Below are 6,688 nucleotides of genomic sequence, written 5' to 3' on the forward strand. Positions count from 1 at the left end.
TTATACGTTTATTTCTGTCAATTCTTGATCCAATATCCATTTTGTTCCAAGCGAGAACATGTATACACACACACACGCGCGCGCGCGCGCGCGCGCCAAGAATCATTTTTCATATCGTCGTGCGGATAAAAAACACGATTTATGTGTCATAAAATGTCATACAATTGAAACGGAGTTACTTTTGTATCGAAGATTTAATCGATCGATTTTAACGAGCTTCGATTTTCGATTGACGATAATTCGAAGTAGCTTCTTCAAGTCACAACACGATGGAATTTCTAATTGATCCAAATAAAATCATATAACGGTCAGAATCGAAGATCATGAGCACTGGAATATCTCTTAATACGATAAAAATTACACTTGAGCGTGCGTTTCGATCGATTTGTGCAAAGAAATCGAAAATTATGACTACAGGAATATTTCTTTCGTAATGTAATACTTTTGTTAAAAATTATAGAATCGATATTTAGATTGATAATTAAGGAATCGAAAGGCGAATATTGATTTTTTTTTTTTTTAATATAATATTTTTTGTTAAAAGTACACTTGATTGATATCTTGATTGATTGAATAAAATCACGTGAGGATCATGATTACAAAATTAGTATTTCTTCGATGCTAATATTTTTCTTAATACTCGACGATTGGTTGAATCGTACTATTGTAAGCATTTTGTTAAAAATATTGCGACAAATTGCGAAGCGATCAATGTATTCCATTGCTTTAATATCGCCCCTTTGTATTTTCAGATAAAAGATATCATTAAGGCTTGTCGTTTAATGTGCGTGTTTCGAGGTTATGTTCGATTTTATCTCCAGATTTCAGACCGGTAGTAAAAATCTTCTAACGTACGTCACCTCAACACATCAAATTCCTCACGGATAAACAATGATTATATCACTTGAAATCACACGATATTATTATTATTATTATTATTTTTTTTAAACAAATAACAATCGTCAACTCGATAAACATTCACCGAAACATCATTGTCTATTTCGTCATCATCGGTCTCGGTATTCATCGTTCCAAGAATGGACCTAGCATTGTTTGACTTGATCGATACGAGGTCATAAGTGAAAGAATTCGAGAAAAAAAAATTTTACAAAACCTTCTTCAAATATCTTATTCAATCGTTGATCCAACGAAATTCGTCTTCGTAATGTGAATGATCATTTGCACAACATTGAAGTTCAGCAATCAGCTGATCATTTCTTCGAAAGGGAAATCTCACAAGACATTTAACAGCTGACAAATATGGTTACGCTCGATATAGTGGCAATCTTCAGAGTCCAAGCACAAGTGTCAAAGATCGAAGCACAGCGATTCAAGCAGCGAGACATATCGACGTATTACATACTGCATCGGCCTTGACATAACACCAGTGTCACAGCATTTCTTTCAATTTTCTCAATATTGTCATCACACGCAACGAAAATATTCATTATAAATAATTTCTTTGTTTTAAAACGTAATTGATCGTTGTCCTTGAGCCGACACGACGTTCAAAATCGTAGCAAAAACTCGTGTGGGATTATACGTGTACGAAGCAAAAAAAAAAAAAAATAAAAAAAGAAACGAGAGCACGAGGATTTTGGTGAATGGAAATGGCGGATCGGTAACCGCCTATACAAGACTGATCACGGTTCCGATAATATACACTTTGGCCTGTGTCGCTCTCTCAGTCCACTGGTTTTTCACTGCCGAGGAGCCAGCTCGCAGCTCACCACTCCGTACTGCGGTACATTGTAGCAGTTTTCTCTCGTACTCGACCACCCCTTACTCTCTCTCTCCGATCACTCGGCCCCCACTCCTGCGTCGCTCGCTTTGTCTCTTTCACTCTCTCTCTCTCTTGCTTTCCGCGTCTCTCTTTAGGCTTATGAATAAGATATTGGTAAATTCGTAGGAAATATTTGGAAAATCATTTGTAGAGATAAAAATAAAATATAAAAATTGGTGGACACAAATTTCGTCTTATTCATTACACGATATTTATTGAAATTGACGTTAGGTGAAACGAGAGGCAAATAGAGTGAGATCACTTTGTCTCTGTTACGCTTTCGTCGTAGTCTATCTCCGCCTCGCTTTATCCGATGCAAACTTCAATCGCTCATAACTTAACAAGTAAGTCTCAACCGAGATTTTTGTATATCAATTTTTATATTTGTTTCGATCTTTAGAATCGATCCTCTAAAAGTGTCACACGAATATATTAACACCGTATACATGTTATTGGTTTCTTTGTCCGACTTGAACCACGCTTAGCTCCTTTCTCTTCTATCTCGCTTTAGATTGAAATGGCGCACACATGCACGTGGCGCCGCCGTTGTCAAGGCGATTGCGCTACCCGGGATATATCTTTATTTTTACATCTTCTTATTATCTTATTAAATCCTTTTTGTCAATTTCGAAATCGTTATAAATAATCATTCGGTTGAAGCTAAAAAAAATTCTGATATGGATCAATATTGATGGTAAATTATGCATGTAGTATATTTGAGAATAAATTTGTATTACGAAAGAATAGATAATTTGAAACTTGTTCGAAAATTATAAAAATGCTGTTTTATATGTAATATAAAATGTAATTTTATATCGTCTTAATTTGATGGATGGATCGAAGATGATTCTTGTTATAACTTTTGGATTAATATAGAAAAAGTAATTTTCTCGATTATGAATAAATGATGAAAGTACTTAGAAAAAATTCTTTTTTTTATGGATTAAAGAAAGTTAGATTTTCTTTATAGATGATTTTTTTGGAGAATTTATTTTTAAGAAAGAAATTATATTTCAATGATGAAATTTAGTTTTAGACAATCAACGTTGAATTTTTTTGAAACATCGAAAAATGATATGAAATGAAAGAAAACTTCAGAATTACGGAATGAGATGAATGGGAATACAGCATCGATTCGCAATACGTCGAAAAAACTTGCGTAGCGAGCTTGCGCCTTAGTGATAAATATAGCGCGAACTTCACTAAGCCACGTGGTTCGTTCGCGATGCGGTCTACCGTGTGTCTCAAAATAAAATTGGACAAGTATTCGCATGAAATTTGTTTAATGGCAAAAAAAATTACTTTATTAAAAAAGAAGAACAATTTTCAAAATTTGCAATTTTCTATTCATATTAATTTATAAAATTTATTTATGTTTTATTATAACATAAGTTATTCTCAGATAAGAATATTTATTAATATTGTTAAAAGTTCATTATTATGTTATCATTAATGTTAATTAAATTGCCATAATAAGAAAAATCAAGTAGTATAACTCAAAGATAAATCTGTCACTCTAAAGATTGATCCATAACGAATAATATAGATAAAATATGACATTGGAATTCAATTATAAAATTATAAAAATGATATTAGAAGTGAAGTATTGATTAATAAACTAAACAATTTGCTAAATATTATTAAATATTTTTTTACTTATGTAAAATATTTATTACCAAGAAAAAAATTGGAGAGTTACCAATATCTTTATCTTGTAAGAACTCCAGCAATATCTAGCAGCGCTCTCTAGAACGACAGAAACGTAGAACATTAAAGCTCGAAGCTTTAAAAGCATTAGATGAAACGGTCGATAAAACAGAGGGATATCAATTTCCTCTCAAGAGTCTCTTGATTCTCAGTTATATCTCATTGACCTATATGAAGAACTTTTTGAAGAAACAATATTCAGGAAAATGCAAAGAATAACTTTGGTAAATAAATTACAAACTGTCTCGAAACAAAATCTTTATCTCGAAAAAAAATAAGGAAGATATAATTTTGTAGGAAAATTTAACGAATGTTGTAGAGAATATATATCTATTTTCTACTTTATCTACATCAGAATAATTTCGCAGGAATCTTCGATAAATACGAAAAATTAAAAAATATTTTTATTAAAATAGAAAACTTGCTAATAAGTAATAAAAAATTATTTAATAATTGGAATTCAATATTTGTAATTGAATTAATTGCATCATACTTGTAATTCAAATTCAAGTTAGTTCAATTTATTAATTCAAACTTCGTAATAATACGTTTCAATAGTCTGTCAACAATATAATAACTGTTTGCTTAATTTATTCACTAGCTATTCAAAATCCACTAATTGCACTTACGTTCAAGTATACTCTCACAGTTATTGTCATTAACAAAACATTCCATAATTATTCGTATTATTGAACGATTCATTTGAAGGAGTTGGATATTCGTATTTAAACGAATCACGATAAAATATTAGACATATAATACCATCGTGTAACAATTGAACATTAAATTCATTAAAATCATTTTTCTCATAAAGTCAAATACATAATTTTTTATCATATTATCGAAACCTGAAATTTTTTTTTAAAAATTCATCTGACAAACATTAATTATTTTAACACGATTAACTCAGGAACGAAATTAAAAACAAATTAAATTTTTTTAACTACCTTTATCTCGACTTTAATAACTTTCATTAATAATTATGCTATATATGGAATATATAACAAAGTGTGAAATATTTTTTTTTATTTTTAGTTTTAGTTTTTGCGCATCATTTATTCAAGAATGAAGTTTTCGGCTAATTTTTAAATTACAATTTAAATTTAAATTAAAATGGAAAAATTGAATTCGTAATAATACAATTATATTTTTATCGTAATTAACTCCATATTTTATTTTGTAAATATAAAAACTCCTTATTATTTGAAAATAATATTGTTGTTTTAAAAATAATAGAATGATTAAAATATTTCATCATTTTTATTTCATTTTTAAACTCGTCTCTTGGTATCTACAACTTTACGAGATTGTACATACAGCCTCGAGACTAAAAACAAGTTTTGTTTAATAAGAAGAGAAAAATGAAGGTAAAACTCATTCTCGTAGGGAAAGTAACCGTGGGAAGGAAAACTTGGCTTAACTTAGATGACTGCAGAACTCAAAATGACAATATGTGACCAAGCACAGTATGCAATCATGTAAATTGTTAATTTACACGACCTAGTTCTTTGTAAATCTTCTGCTACTCTCTGGTGGCATTTTGATGAATAAGAGATATAATATCGAGTACTTCCATAATATTAATATCTCAAACTTTGATAAAATTGTATTGTCGGATGAAAAAAGTTGCTCCAATTGTTGCTTTCTATATCTTCAGATCATTTTCCTTGACTTAGAAAATATATATACTATATAACGATATCTATAAAAAAAAAAAAGTAGAATCTAATTAAAAAAGAACTTGAATTTTTTTTTTTTTGCATTCAACGATACAATTTTGTCAAAAATTTGAAACATTAATAGAAATATTCGATTATATTATTCCAAAAATGGATTCATATAATAAAAATAGCAAAAGATTTATTAAAAAAAAGAATTAGATCGCACAATAATTGATAATATGATTATTCCCTTATTTTTCTCTATTTTTATACTGTTATGAATATGCACCGTTGCATGCTTTTATTTTGAGCATTTATCACAAAGGTAAGGAAAATTATGATGGTTCTAAGAAGTAAGAAGTAGTCAAGATCGATATATGATGCGACATGTCGTTCGACATATCTTACTCATCACTACTTTTCTATTCTCTAATAAATATTTTATTATTTAAATTTTTTTAAAATGAACGTACATATATTATATACATATTCATCATATATTTGTAGAAATATCAAATTTCAATTTCATTATAATTTTCCTTAAAAATTTTATTATTCATTTGAAGTATATATAAAAAAATTTATATTAAATTTTTGTCTAATCTTCTGTGTATATTATCTTCATGCTAATTGATATATTGTGGATTTGTATGCAAATACACGTCTCTTATATTATATACGTTTTGCATATTTTATACGAACGAACGAAAGTTGGAAGTATTCTGAATACTTTATCCGTATAGGCAAAAGAATAATATATGACATTTTTTTCAATTCAATTCTTTCAGATAAACAACATCAATTTATCAAAAAATTATGAGAAAACTTCTACGTAATAATTACGTAAATTATACGTAATATCAAGTATAATTTTATTATATTAAATATAATTATATTTACATAAAATAAAATTATTAACATTTTGCAAATATTACATTTGATATGTATTTTGAATTGAACGCATTATACACATTAATCGAACTTATTTTAGCAGCATAAAAATCCACAATCTACAAATTAGTAACACAAAAAAAAAAAAAAGAAAAAAACAAATACTCACATTCATTATTCGTAAGAAAAAGAAAATACATAAAAAATTACTTTTCAAGGAATATTCACAAATTATAAAATCCATAAATTCCATTTTTCTTATAATCATCCTTTAACCTAACCTATAAGCAGATTCTGTCAAATGGTAAAAGTGTAAACAGATCATCTTTTTCCATCTCATTTGAATGTACTCAGCAGATGAAATGCGCTTAAAGAGGTAACCAAGTTATTCAACACATGCATCTCTGCATCTGTTGTTCGATCTCGTCTTATAAAAAGAATTGAAAACAGAACATATATATTTCCATAGCAAGGTGGCGACCTAAACTTGTCGATTTTTTGGTTCGTTGCATTCGATTCGACACGTGGCCTCGAGAGGGCGCCTTTCAATTTCCTGCCAGGCGGAGATGCGAGGCGATATGCAAAGGGTCGATCGCTTAAGCGGGTTTCCATCGTTTCTAGCCATCTTCTTTAATCACGAGTCTAC

The sequence above is a fragment of the Apis florea genome, unplaced genomic scaffold, assembly GCF_048593485.1.
Source record: "Apis florea isolate Af1SG1 unplaced genomic scaffold, ASM4859348v1 contig_3203_pilon, whole genome shotgun sequence".
Taxonomy (NCBI): Eukaryota; Metazoa; Arthropoda; class Insecta; order Hymenoptera; family Apidae; genus Apis; species Apis florea.